The following is a 14,229-nucleotide window of genomic DNA, read 5'->3' on the forward strand; positions in this document are numbered from 1 at the left end:
CCTCCAGAACGAGGCCTTCCAGACCCGCATGCTTGCTGCCATGGAGGACCAAACTAGGGCTTCGCGTGGGCTGCCTCCCATAGCACCACCACCTCCTGTGGCAGCAGCAGCAGCAGCAGAGGTTGAGGAGAGCGAATCCAGCAGTGAATCTCCCACTATTTAGTAGCCGTGCAGGCCATGAGCCCATGGAGGTGTTTTTTTTTGCAACATTCACGCAGGTGGCTGTTAGTGGGCACCCTGTCCTCGGACCTCCTGGGTGGCCTTCTCCACCCCCACATATGGCCATTTTTGATTTTTGATTTTTAGTTGCAGTGTGTTGCCTTGTGTGGCTCCGGTGGGCATCCACTGTATTCCGGCTGGGCACATGCAGGCTTGTCCTGAGTTTGGGTTAGATGCTTGGGTTCGTGAGACACACACCCCTCCTGCTTCCCGTTTCCATGGGCTTGCAAAGGGTGTGCCTAAGTGACAGTGAATTACACAGTGACGTTGGACTCCCATGAGCTGTGTGGGCAGTCTGTTGTCAATAATGTGTATACATTCCTAGTGCATGTTGTTGTTGTATTGTGCACTGCATGGTGTATTGATGTGTGCTTGTGCATCCATGTCTCCCTCCTAATTTGCAGGTTCATTCCTCATGTCTTCACAAGGCCGTCCACTTTGGAGATGGAGCTCATGTTGTGAGCAGTGGACTTCCAGATGTGCATGGCAACAACACTGTACAGTTGGAGGTGGTGGATGTGCTGGCATTCTCATGTTGTAAGACTACGTATCCTTTGCCTTAGTACTGTCATGTTTATGCTATGTCGATTGTATTGTGGTAAGTATTTGATCATGTGTGTTGTTGTTTCTACATTTATGTGTGCATATTGTGTGTGGCCAGTTTCCATTAGGGACACTGTACTTTGTGGCACGTGTCATGTTTGAGGGATGACTTTGTTTGCTCTCACATGGCATATCATGCCATGGTGTGTTGGGTGGCGGTGCTGGGGAGGGGTTGGGTGACATGGCACTGTTGTCATGTTGTGTCTTGCAAGGGGGTAATGATTTTAGCAGCATAGAAGCGTGTCTTTTGAACACAGCATTGGTGGTGTTTGTGTAGGTAGGGAAGCACACAATGGAACTCTTCCAGATGTACAATCACAGGCTGGTATGGTTGTGACAGTTGACTGTCCATTGACACATCATAATTGTCAGTTACAATCATCATTGATTGTCAGCTGGTATGTGCCAGGGCTGTGTGCACTCCACAGGGGTGTGATTTTATGTGAAGTAATTAGCCACGAGCTGCGTACGGGCTGTCTCACCCCATGCCCTTTCCCCTCCCATGCGCAGTGGGCATGCATGTGGTTGGGGATGTGGGGGCACCACCATGCCCATGGCCAGGCCCCGGCGTGTTGCAATGTTGTGCAGGACACATGCTGCCACTATGATCCTGCACACTACTGGGGGAGCGTATAACAGCTGCCCGCCAGAACGGTCAAGGGAGCGGAAGCGTGACTTGAGCACTCCGAATATGCGCTCCACGATGCCCCGGGTTACAATGTGGGCTGTGTTGTATCTTACCTGGGGTGGCGTGGTGGTGTTCCGAATTGGCGTCATCATGTGGGTGCTGAGAGGGTAGGCACTGTTCCCTGGGGAGGTGGCGATGGGTATCATAAGTGGGGTTGTGACATTACTCAGTATCTGACATGCATACATGCGCAGTGGCATTTATACTCACCGAGCAGCCATGTATCGCCATGCCACCCAGCTTCTATGTCCCGGTTTAGGGTAGACATTCTGTAGATGAAACTGTTGTGGGTGGAGCCTGGATAGTTGGCGTATACTGAGGTGATGATTCCCTTGGCATCACATACTACCTGGGCTTTGATGGAATGCCAGTTCTTGCGGTTTCTATAGATGTGCTCAGTTGCCCTGGGGGGACGTCGAGCCACATGGGTGCAATCAATGGTACCTAGCACTTTGGGGAATTGTGCCACCCTGTAGAAATCCTGGGCAACAGCCTGCCTTTCTGCAGGTGTTCTGGGCAGGTATATGTGCCTGCGGACTGATGGGCGTGCAGTGATGATGGCCAAGACCTGGTGTAGGCAGCGTGACTGCGTGGCCTGTGACACCCCCCCCACTATGGCACTTTTCCGCTGAAATGATCCAGTGAACAGGAAGTGCAGTACATTGAGGACCTTCTCCAGGGGGCTGAGTGCTTGGGAGCACAGGGTGGTTGATGTGAGGTCATCCTCCCACTCACTGACCAGGTCGAGTATTATGTGAGGTGGAAACCTGTACCTCCCATACACATGGTCATCAGGCATCCCAAATAGGCTGGTTCTGGGTGTAAAATTTCTGGCCCGGACTATCCTTCTCCTCCTCCTGCGGTATCCCACGGCCACTGCTGCTAGGAACGGTATGTTCATCCTGGCGTCTGAGCTTGTTTGTTGTTTGCGTGCACTTTTATGCTGTGCGGGTGGACGTACGCCTACTTCCTGCTGGCGCACGTGTTTCCGGATTGGCCACGTTCGTTTCCATGAATACGTGTTGTAGGCGAGCGTGTTAAACTTCCCGCGCAGCCCTGGAATACCCGCACCCAGCCCAATCGCGTGTGGAACTTCTCACGCACCCCTGAAATACACGCACACGCTCCCCCAGGCCCGATCGCATGTGGAACTTCTCGCGCACCCCTGAAATACACGTACCCCGCTCCCCCAGGCCCGATCGCATGTAAAACCACCCGCGAGCCCCTGAAATACACGTACCCCGCTCCCCCAGGCCCGATCGCATGTGGTACTTCTCGCGCACCTCTGAAATACACGCACACGCTCCCCCAGGCCCGATCGCGTGTGGAACTTCTCGCGCACCTCTGAAATACACGCACACGCTCCCCCAGGCCAGATCGCGTGTGGAACTTCTCACGCACCTCTGGACTACACGCACCCAGGCCAATCGCGTGTGGAACTTCTCGCGCACCTCTGAAATACAGGCACATGCTCCCCCAGGCCCGATCGCGTGTGGAATTTCTCGCGCACCTCTGAAATACACGCACACGCTCCCCCAGGCCCGATCGCGTGTGGAACTTCTCGCGCACCTCTGGACTACACGCACCCAGGCCAATCGCGTGTGGAACTTCTCGCGCACCCCTGAAATACATGCACACGCTCCCCCAGGCCCGATCGCGTGTGGAACTTCTCACGCACCTCTGAACTACACACGCCCAGGCCAATCGCGTGTGGAACTTCTCGCGCACCTCTGAACTACACGCGCCCAGGCCAATCGCGTGTGGAACTTCTCGCGCACCCCTGAAATACATGTACAAGCTCCCCCAGGCCCGATCGCGTGTGGAACTTCTCGCGCACCCCTGAAATACACGTACCCCGCTCCCCCAGGCCCGAACGCGTGTAGAACCACCCGCGAGCCCCTGAAATACACATACCCTGCTCCCCCAGGCCCGATCGCATGTGGGACTTCTCGCGCACCTCTGAAATACACGCACACGCTCCCCCAGGCCCGATCGCATGTGGAACTTCTTGCGCACCTCTGGACTACACGCACCCAGGCCAATCGCGTGTGGGACTTCTCGCGCACCTCTGAAATACACGCACACGCTCCCCCAGGCCCGATCGCGTGTGGAACTTCTTGCGCACCCCTGAAATACACGCAAACGCTCCCCCAGGCCAGATCGCGTGTGAAACTTCTAGCGCACGCGTGTTCCCGAAACCCGTAATACGCGTTCCCCGCTTTGCGTTTGCTGTTTGCCAGTCTGGTAAACTGGTACAGGGTTGGCTCGGTCCTTTGCGATGGTTTTGCGATCTTGATGGCTTTTCCTTGCGCAAGGGCGTTCTTGGGGGCGTAACTGGCGCTGCTGCAGGGTCGCTCCGCCACTCTGCGCCACGTCTGCTTTTGGAGGCGAGAATCCATGAATACGCTGTGCGCGGAAATTGATTTTATCGCACGCGGCTGGCGCAGACATTCGCACGGGCACGCTGTACGCCAGCTGCGTGCGACACTTTTGAGAGGAAATACATGAATTGGCCTGATAATGTGAGCAGAGTTGTACACCATTGTCCATAACCATGAACTTTGTAAACTCCTGACTGAAACCAGCCTGGAAAAGAAATATAGCACTGGTGTGGTGAGGGTGTCCAAGTAGCATACTTCAGTACAATTGCTGAAATATTCAATGGCTACAATGGCATTGTGCTAATGCATTGGCACATTCCTCATTTGCCCCACAATGCCCATGCCCACTTAATCCCATACTGTACCTGGAAACTCAACAAGAAGTAGGGGGCACTCTGGATCTCAATACTTTATCACTACCCCTAGACACTGCGCCCTGCCTCACCACTTGATCAATTCCTCTGTACATCCAAGGCCATCATAAGTGGCTTCTGAGTAAACATGTCTCTGCCAGGTGCCATGTTGATGATCTACGCTCTTAATGCTTCTGGTGGTACTATAACTTGGCCCCAGAATACAACATTCCTACAATTGATAACTCGTTCTTGACCTATTGGTACAGATTTAACCCCACTTTGCAGACTTTGCCCAATGCCAACCGTCCTGTGTGCACCTTTGTACATTGCAGAGGACAGGCTCAGCCCCCTCTGCTTGGGCTAAGTCTCTCTCAGTAAATTGCCTCCATGATAATCACGCACTGCTTTTCTCACACATGCCATGTACGTCCAAGTCAAACATCAATATCGCAGTCACACCATCATACATGGTAGATATAGTAAGCGCTCGTCATAAACATTCATTTTGGTCATCAGGGGCATCACTTGAAATGTATATTGCTGAAGCCTAGAGCTGAGTCTCGTCATGCATGGGGACAATTTCTCTCAAGGGGGTGGGTTGGATAGTACATCCACTAATCTGATGTACTCAGAAGGCAGTCTCCCTTGCACAGACATTGTCTGAACTTCCCTACTGCCCATAAGCAAACCGGGGTTTCCCTTTAGATGACTGAGCAATTAATGTTGTCATCCTTAGGACCTTAAAGGTAAATGCCACATCCAGTTTCTTGGGACTGGGTGAATATGGAACCCAGTCCATAAGTCCATAAGCACTTGTATGGACAGTTAGTATGCTTTGGCATCTGGTGTTGTAGGACTGTAGCACAGGGCAATTTACAATCTTGTCGTGATGACCATGAAACTACTCTTTTGTTCTGGGCCCCATTCGAATATGCCCCCCGTTCTCATCAGCACTGTAAGAGGCCTCATGATGATGGTGAAGTTGTTCACAACGTTTGAACAGTACTCACATAGCCACATGAATGACATTAGCTGCTCTTTATTATCAGGTGTTGGTGCTGCATTAATGGTACATATACAGTGCTTTAAAGAAGCCTCACTCTGCAGAAATCATACTTCCCAAATGTTCTTCGTCCTTTATGAAGGAATACAAATCTGTTTCTCCCTCCAACCACAGTACTGCGTTACCATATAAAATGCCAAGACAATTTCTGGTACAATTCTGTTGTAAAGCGCTCTGGTGTCTTTGAGCTGGGCTTGCACTATAAGCAATGAAATACAATTCAAATAAACAATTTGCGCTATTCAGTTTTGAGAGTAAGGCATTTTCCTTCAATAGCTTAAGTACCTTGGTCAGATGAGTCACCTGCATCTTCCGGTTGGGGGAGAACACCACTAAGTCAAATTAAAAACTTGACATGCTTGCCACCCTTCATAGGTCTTGTAAATTATACTTTGGAAATGATGGCCACTGATGCCAGCCAGCAAGGCATTCTGATGAAATAGTACACTTTCAGAAGTGACAAACATGACAAAGTATTTTCTTTTGTCATGAGGTGGGACTTGATGGTAGGCTGAACATAAATCCTGGGTGGAATGCCAAGCTTTTCCACTCATGAGATCCAGAGGTACTCTGATTTGTGAGAGGGGGTGGCCATCAGAAATGATGTTGCTACTGAAGCTGGGCAGGTCAACACATATGCCCATATCACCATTGAGTTTTTTCACCAGAACAATTGGAGCCACCAACTTTGCTCATTCACACTCTTCCATTGTCTTGGCCTGTAATCATTCTTGCATCATGCATTTTACTTTTCCTCTTTTAAGACTGGGAGCGAGAGAAGTCTTGTGCTTAATGGTGATGCCCCCTTCTTTCAATCTGTTTAAAGTTCTCAAGACAGCACAGTTTGTTTGTAAAGATCTCCGGGAAAATACTGACTATGTCTCTCGCAGGTTCTTGTACTTGTAAGCTTGTACTTTTTTGCTTGCACTTGCATTATATCATGGGTCCCAGCTGGATCTATTTTCACTTTTAGGATGGCTTCAAGGCACCACCCTAGTAGAGACGCTCATTTGTTGGCAAAGTATATTTTGACTTGGGCATGTCTGTCTTTGTTTTGTTGTTTAGTAATGCAGTAGCCCAAAATGGTTATTCCTTTCCTTGTGTAGTCTCTGGGATGTTCTATGCTTATAGAAGGCGTACTTATCCTTTGAGTTGACTTTAATAAATATGTCTTCCTACGATGGTAAATGGTGATCCCGTAATAAAGTGCACCTTGACTTACTCTCAATTGTTCCAAACAAGGTCCTTGGCAAGTCGCAAGCTAGCTCATCATACTTTTCGCCTAATACATGGCTTGATACAGGTTGCAGTTCACCCCATGGCTCATCCACAGTCATTCACTTATTTGTCTGTCCCATACATGTGCCAATAATTGATCTCTTCAGAGCATGTTGAGGAATTTCCCAAAGTCACATAACAGTGCCAACGGTCTGAGGACACCCAAACATTGTCCAGTAGCTTTTCCTTCCTTTTGATCTTAGATAAAAGTGATGTATTTCCACAGCATCAGCAAGGAGGGTGATAGTGAATGGAAGGCTGCTGTACCTAATCTGTGCATTAGTGTGTATTTGTACCTGTGCAGTTGCAGACAGGAGGAGCCTGTGGAAAATAACTATACATCTTACCATTATTTCCAGGATATTTTGGGCTGCTCTGATGTTAGCAGGAACTTCAGAGCAGTTTCCATTGGCTACATGTTGCTGTTGAAGGGTCGAGCTAGATGCAAGCAAGTGTGGGGATGGTCGATTATAAAATTTGATACAGTCTTTTGTGTGCTCTGTTGGTCGTAGATAATGGGCCAGACGTGGCCTGGGTGGTGCCTGAATGATATGCTGCTAGAACTGGTAATAGTTTGTATTTGTCTTGTGACATCACAGTGGTGGAGCTGGAGGTGACTTGGCATCACAATGGTAAGATAACTGGGTGCAACACCGGAGTTGGCCACGCGTTGGGGCTGTGGATCACTATATGGGTCAGCTGACATCCACTGTGAGGGGATGCATGTTCAATGCAGTGATAACATTTGCTGTGATGGTGATACGCACACTTCTTCCATGAAGAGAGGCAGGCAAACCCCGATTTTGTCAGTTGGCACACAGATGGAAACTGTGGCATGTGCTAGTAGTTGGGGTGCTTGGGGTGCAAGTAATAAAGGTTGTGAAGAGTTCTGGAGCCTGGAACAGGAGGATCATGATAAGGTGGAACAGGGGGAAGAGGGCTGTACGGAGAAGCCCGAAGAGCATATGAGCATTTTAGAAAGAGTGGAGAGTAAGAAGAGGTGTAAAGAAAGGATGTGGTGAAGGAAGTAGGGGAGAGCACAAAGGTGGCCAAGAATAAAAATAGGATGACGATCACAGGATAAGTGGAACGCAAAGAGCCTGCAAATGGCAAAGGAGTGGTGAAGATCCAGGATGTGGTGAAGAATGAGATGGGAATGGAGGCTAAGGAGATGGGAAAGATTAAGGAGTGTGTGGGCAGCAAAGAGGTGGTGACAAACAAGGATAAGTGATGTATCGTGCCTCCTGCCTGAGCACTCACACATGCAATAACATAACATCCAGGATACCACAATAAGGTGGGTTCTGGGGAGAGAGGAGGAGGAACAGAAAAGGGACTGATGTGACTGGTGGAAGACTGCTGAGAGGAAAGTAGGGAGAAAGAACATAAAGGTGGGTAGTCTGGAGGAGTCTGATCAAGACCTCAGGGGAGGCAAGGTGGACCATTCTAAGTAAGAGAGAAGGAGCAGGAGGAATGACGAGACATCAGGGGGAGCTTGAAAAAGTTAGGGTGAAGGAGAAGGTGTGATGCAAGCCTGGAAGGCGAGTGCTGAGGAGGGACGAAGGCACATGGTAAAACATTTCAGAGGTGTAAAAGGAGTTAAGAAAGGAGTACAATGGAGATGAGAGGCCTTGTTAATCATGAGACTTTTATTATTTATCGAAGAGGTAGGTGAGGGCGGGGTGTTGGAGATTAGAGGAAGGAGTATGTAGCTTGACGTAGCCTGTAGATAAACACAGGTGGTCAGCATCTGGCAGAAGCTATGAGTCGTTGCTGGACATAACAAGTCCCACCTTCCACTGCTCTCTATGCCTAATGTGAAAGTATGTGATGGGACTAGAGACTCGGCTACAGGGATCTTCAAGACATCCAGGATGAGACACAGAGGATCAAACCAGTGGAACCAGCAGGCAAGAAAGGCATTTGAGGACACTTAAACCCCCGGTACTGTTAATGACTGAAAGTAAAGAAGATCCTAGGAAGGCTTCCGGAATTTAGTATCGTGACACACAGAGTGTTTTGCCACGTGAAACCCTCACCTCCCAAACTGAAGATGTTTTTATGCATTCGTGAGAAGCAACAACACCTCTTGGGAAGGGAGCTGAGGGGCTGTTTTATTTAATTTGTTTTGAACCTGACATGATCACTTCTCTGAAGAAATCTTGACTTAAGAAATGTTTCCAATGTCATTGTGTAGTTTCTTGATCTTGCAAAGCTTTGTGAGAGCAGGCTCACATATGACCTTTAAGAGTGATGTTATTGGTGGAAAAACAACAAAAGGCAAGCACACTACTCATTTATGAGCTATTAAAGGGCAAAGACCTTTGCACAATGCACCCACTCACTTCTTTGAGATTGCCACCAGCTTCGGTAGCGGTGAGAACAAGTGTTTACCTATTCAGGGGCTTTTCCAAAACAGTTAAAGGCTATAACTTTAATCATTCTACGTTGTGGGCTTACATTCTTTTTTAAATTGAAACAATATTGCAACATTGTCTTTGACTCTGCGTCCAATATATGAGTATTCATGGTTATGAAGAGAAAGGTGGTGGCTCTAATTCCATGCACACTGCATTGGCTTTGTGTGGTATAAAGCATCTTATATGTGCTATAAGGCTCTAACGTGTTCCAATATGATTCTGCATCTTCAGCGTGCATGGAATTGGGCATGGATTCACTAGTGGTAGTGGTAGTCTGGGAACTCAACTGCAGTTTCAATGTGTTTCCAAATCCCACTTGTTTGTGCATTTCCCCAAATAGCATATGGGTGGAGTTAAAATGGTAATGGGTCTAGTCCCTGAATACTATGTGGATTCCATGCATGTAGCTGTTCAATGAGCTTTGACAGTGTTTGGCTATCTATGTTGGGATGACAATGATTCATGCCTGGCTTGTCCAGTCTAAATTAAATAGACTGTTTGGGCCTTGACAAAGATCATGCCTGTGACCTCTGATCCTCCTGGACCTGAAAGAATGACAGGAACAGTTAGAAGAACAGCAGTAGTAGATGTGCTCCCATACGTTCTAAGCTTCCATTGGCGGGGGGTGGGTGGTTGCAGTGTTCCAAAAGCACTCTCAGATCACATGACTATGGTGATGAATCTGATTATGCCATCACTTCTTTCCCGGGGGTAGTCTCTCCTCATGTGCAAGGGGGTGGATCCTGACCCTGGGGGTGGCTGTTTGAGGGAGGTCCTCGAGAGGGGAAGTGACCCTCCTGGGGGGATGATGGCGTCACATGGCATTCCACTTTCTCCTTTAGAGATGTCCCACCCATTCCTCCGACCTTAATGGCATATTGTGGTAATCACCCCAACATCCCACAAGACTTGCTGATGGCCTCCAACCAAATCCTGTAATGACAAAGACTGACTATCCATTTCATAGGTATCAGTCCTTTAAAGAAACCGGGATGAAGAGGAGGAATGGAGTTATGAAGATCACTACAGCATGCAAGCCTGCTTCGCGCTCCATTTGTTGGAAGGAGTGGCACTGTGATGGGAGCTTTAAATCTCCAACAGCTGTTGAGGTCAAGCGAGATGCTGACAGAAGAAGGTGTCTCCCTTTGGATGGAGAAACAGCTTAGCGAGAGCCCAGCTGCTTGCAAGGCCCACAGAGGAGGGAGGAGCAGACAGAGATCTGCGTGACGTGGAAGGACTCCCGGTCCTGCCAAGAAGGAAAAGAGTGAGAACGGGGGACTTCACGTTGCCTGTGCAGTGACAGAAGAACACTGCCTCCAGCCCGCGCAAGCCATGCGAACAGCGTAGAAGAGACGAGATGCTCTCCATACCTACTGGAGTGCTGCAGCAACCACGAAAGTCCACGAAGTACACCAGTGCGGGCGAGATAATCGGTGAGCTGTGCTGGGAATGTTGGGAGGCTGGGGCGCTTCACTGCAAGTACTCCACACTATGGGAAAGGGCTATAGTAAACATGATTAAGTAAGGGTCACTGACTAACTGCATATCAGAAGCATGGCAAAGGCTGAAGCCTGCAACTAAATATAAGTTTAAGACCCACAATTGTGAATCAATTGAACTGTGTAAGAAAATCCTGGCTGGGGAGTATTCCAGGCAAAGCCAATTGTTTGAAAGAATCCTAAGGAAGACCCATGCCCTTGGGATTGTGAATAAAGCAACCTGTGTAAGAAAGTCCTGGCAAGTGAGTGTACCAGGTAACGTCAATTGTGTGAAAATAATCCTAAGGCAGACCCATGCAATGGGATTGTGAATCAAGTGAACTGTGTAAGAAAGTGCTGGCAAGGAAGTATACCAGGCAATGTCAATTGTGTGAAAAGGATCCTGAGGAAGAATCCATGCCCTTGGGATTGTGCAAGTCTGTGGAGTGAAATCAGGAAGAGGAAGTTATCTTCTTGAGTTATAAATAATTTTATTACATTTTGGAACTTTAGTTTTTTCTGGAATGAAACCTGGGGAAGGGACACATTCCCAGGACTTGTGAACACCATCTAATTGGAAGCCTTTTTGTTGGAATCTTATATTTCTGTTGAACTTGAACATTTGTGCACTTTGCAAGCCAAAGAGTTACTTTTAGAATGTGAGGACCAGAACAGGATTTCGGCCACAGGAAAGTTTGACACCCGACAGACCCTTTGGTTTGGTTGAGTTAGGGAAACACCTCTTAGAGCAGGGACAGCAAGGCATTTTCCAACCCTCTTATTATTTGAATAAAAGTCTATAGCAATGAACATTACTGTCAACGTCACATTCATGGTTCATCACACTACCCTCACATGGCATAATCTGGAGAGGTGGAATGGGTGCGTGCTTATGAAGTGCAGATTGCGCCCAATTGGCCACCTTGTTGCTAGATGATTCAGATGTGAAATTCATTCTTAGGAGTCAAAAGGCTCTGCTTTTCAAGTAGATAAGGAAAGTTTTAATTATTCTCCTGAATATTGTATTCTATTATTCTTTCCTTAAAGAATTTGATATCAAGTTCCTAGGTGAAAAGTCTTGGACTGAAAAGAAGTGATGTCCCCATTTAACATAACATATTTTTGGAACAGCAATCAGATTAATATCTGTGGAGGAGATGTTAGCCCTACATTGCAGAAAGCCCTACAGAGCTTCAAAGAGGATCCACTTTTTCACTCAAGACATGTTCATGACACAGGTTGCATACTTCACATTCTGTAGTCTGCATATTAGTTACTTGAATAGTCCTGGTAGAGTGCAATACAAACATCCGTTCTGGAAGAGATTAATTCTTTCCCTTTTCGAATTTGGTGGGAAAAGAGAGTGAATGCAGTTGTCTGGGCTGCTTTATCTGCATAAAACATGATCTTACCAGTTTTCTGCTGGTTTAAAGTTATCTGGCTGTCAATGGTGACAACAACATTACAAACATTGTAAGGTGCTATGGCATCTGCCACTCCCAAAGTAGGTCAGAATGGGGGAAAAGGAGTTTCCACCCAGATGAAGGAGAATTTAGCAGATGTCAGCATAGCTATAGCAAGCTTTGTCAATAGTGTAAATAATACTGATCACTGGTTGGAGGTAGAGATTGAATGCCAGATGTGAGGTCAGAGCTCCCTGAGTGTTAAGATGAATTTTTAGAATCTGGCTGGTGGACAGAATGTAGGAGGCCACCCTAGTTATAATTAGTATAATTGTTCTTTTATAACGCACTTAATATCAAAAAGTGGTTTCTAAGCGTGCGATCGGGATTCAAACCTGTGTTGCTCTGCGTTGTCTTGCTTCCAAGACAAACATGTTGCCCTTGGCCTATCCTTCCTCCCCAATAGTTAAGAGGGGACTCTGAGAGATTTGCCTAAACACAATCGAGGTATGTGGATGAGCAGTCAAGGCTTATTCTCAGGAGAGTGTTAATGGGATCAGGGGCCCTTAATGAATCCACACAGTATGGCACACAATAATACCTCTCCCCTTCCCTCCTACTTTCCTCTTTCCTGCCCATATCACCAGATGAGGTCTCTAGACAAGTCCTCTCTATGAAAGTCTCCTCCAAACAGGTGGTCCCCCGCTCCTCCAGAACTATCAAGGACAACATTACCTCCCTTGCTCCAGCCTTGACTGATTTCTGCAATCAATCCTTTGCTACTGGCTCCCTCCTCCACTCCTCAAGCACTCCCCTGTGCACCCTTTCCTCAAAAAGCCTTCTGCCAACCCCTCCTACCACCCTATTTCCATTACCCCCTTCCTGGGCAAACTCTTGGAGAAGCTAGTCATCTCTCAGCTGATCCACCACTCTGAATCTGTTGGTTGTCTCCACGACCCCCAGTCTGGCTTTAGAGCAGCCAGAGGCATGGAAACTGCACTCCTGAACACCCCTGAAGACTCTCCCTCAGTTCTCATCCTTCTTGACCTTTCCTCTGCCTTTGATATGGTCAATCATGTCACCCTTATCAACCGGCTCCATGATACCCTTGGCATCACAAACCTGGCACTGTACTAGTTGACCGCCTTCCTCAATGACCGACCATACCAGGTTCAACTCAGCCCTTTTCTCTCCCCCATTACACTCTTCACCTGCAGCGTCCCTCAGGACTCTATCCTTTCACCATGGCTCTTCAACATCTACCTTGCCCCTCTAGCCCATTTGATTTCTGCCTTCTCTCCTTACTTCCAGTGTTATGCAGTTGACACACAGCTCTCCTTCAAGCTTCCTTCACTGCCTCCTCTTCTTCCTCTCTCATTCCCAACTGTCTGACTGCTATTCAGGCATGGTGTGCTGTAAACAATCTTTGCCGTAATGCTGGTAAAACTGGGATTCTTCTCACTGGGACCCCTGCTCCTCCCTTCCCTCATACTCTCTGGCCTCACTCCATCGGCCTCGCACCACACCCTCCTGTGAGGCAAAAAACCTTGGTGCCATCTTTGACTCCTCTCTCTCCTTCTCTACTCACATCACATACCTTGCCAAGAAGGCCCACTTCAAGTTGCCTCCTCAGAGGCATTCTCCTTTTCCTCACCTTCTCCCAGAAACTCAATGTCTCCAGAGCTCTGGTCATCTCTAGGCTGGACAGCCTCTTCCTCAATCTGCCGCTTCAACTAATCCAGAGTAGGACTGCAAGACTTATCCTTGGCCTCAAGCTCAGGGACCACATCTCTCCAGCTCTAAAATCTCTCCACTGGATCCAGTTTGCTGCAAGGATCACGTTCAAGACCCTCTGCATCATCCACAAGGCTTTCTGGGGTCTGGGACCCTGCCACACCCAACTCTCTCTCCCTAAATCCCCCCTGCAAGAGCCCTTCGATCTTCTAGCTCCAACTCTCTGAAAATCATACACTTTTCCAAGCAGAGAGTGGGGGGGTAGATCTCTCTTTTCCACAGGTGCCTCCCTCTGGAATGGCCTCCCTGCCCCTCTCAAACTTGAGACAGATCTCCTTAGGTTCTGGAAGCTTCTTGAAACCTTCCTTTTCTCTGTCTCCTTCCCTCTCCCATCCCCTGCTAATGTCCCCCTCTGTCTCTTTTTGACTGGCTCCCTGGCTCATTCCTATTCCTACAGGGCACCAAGCCCTCCTTGACCAGTCTACCCCTGTACATGGTCTTCCCTGCCCCCTCCCCACAGCCTGTACTTGCCCTCCCAGGATCCCTCCCTCCTCTGAATTAGCCTGGCTGGGCCTGCACTCCTTGAGCCCATCCAGCCTCGCTCCT

This window comes from Ambystoma mexicanum, chromosome 3q (assembly GCF_040938575.1).
Source record: "Ambystoma mexicanum isolate Mex_15411 chromosome 3q, UKY_AmexF1_1, whole genome shotgun sequence".
In the NCBI taxonomy this organism is placed as follows: Eukaryota; Metazoa; Chordata; class Amphibia; order Caudata; family Ambystomatidae; genus Ambystoma; species Ambystoma mexicanum.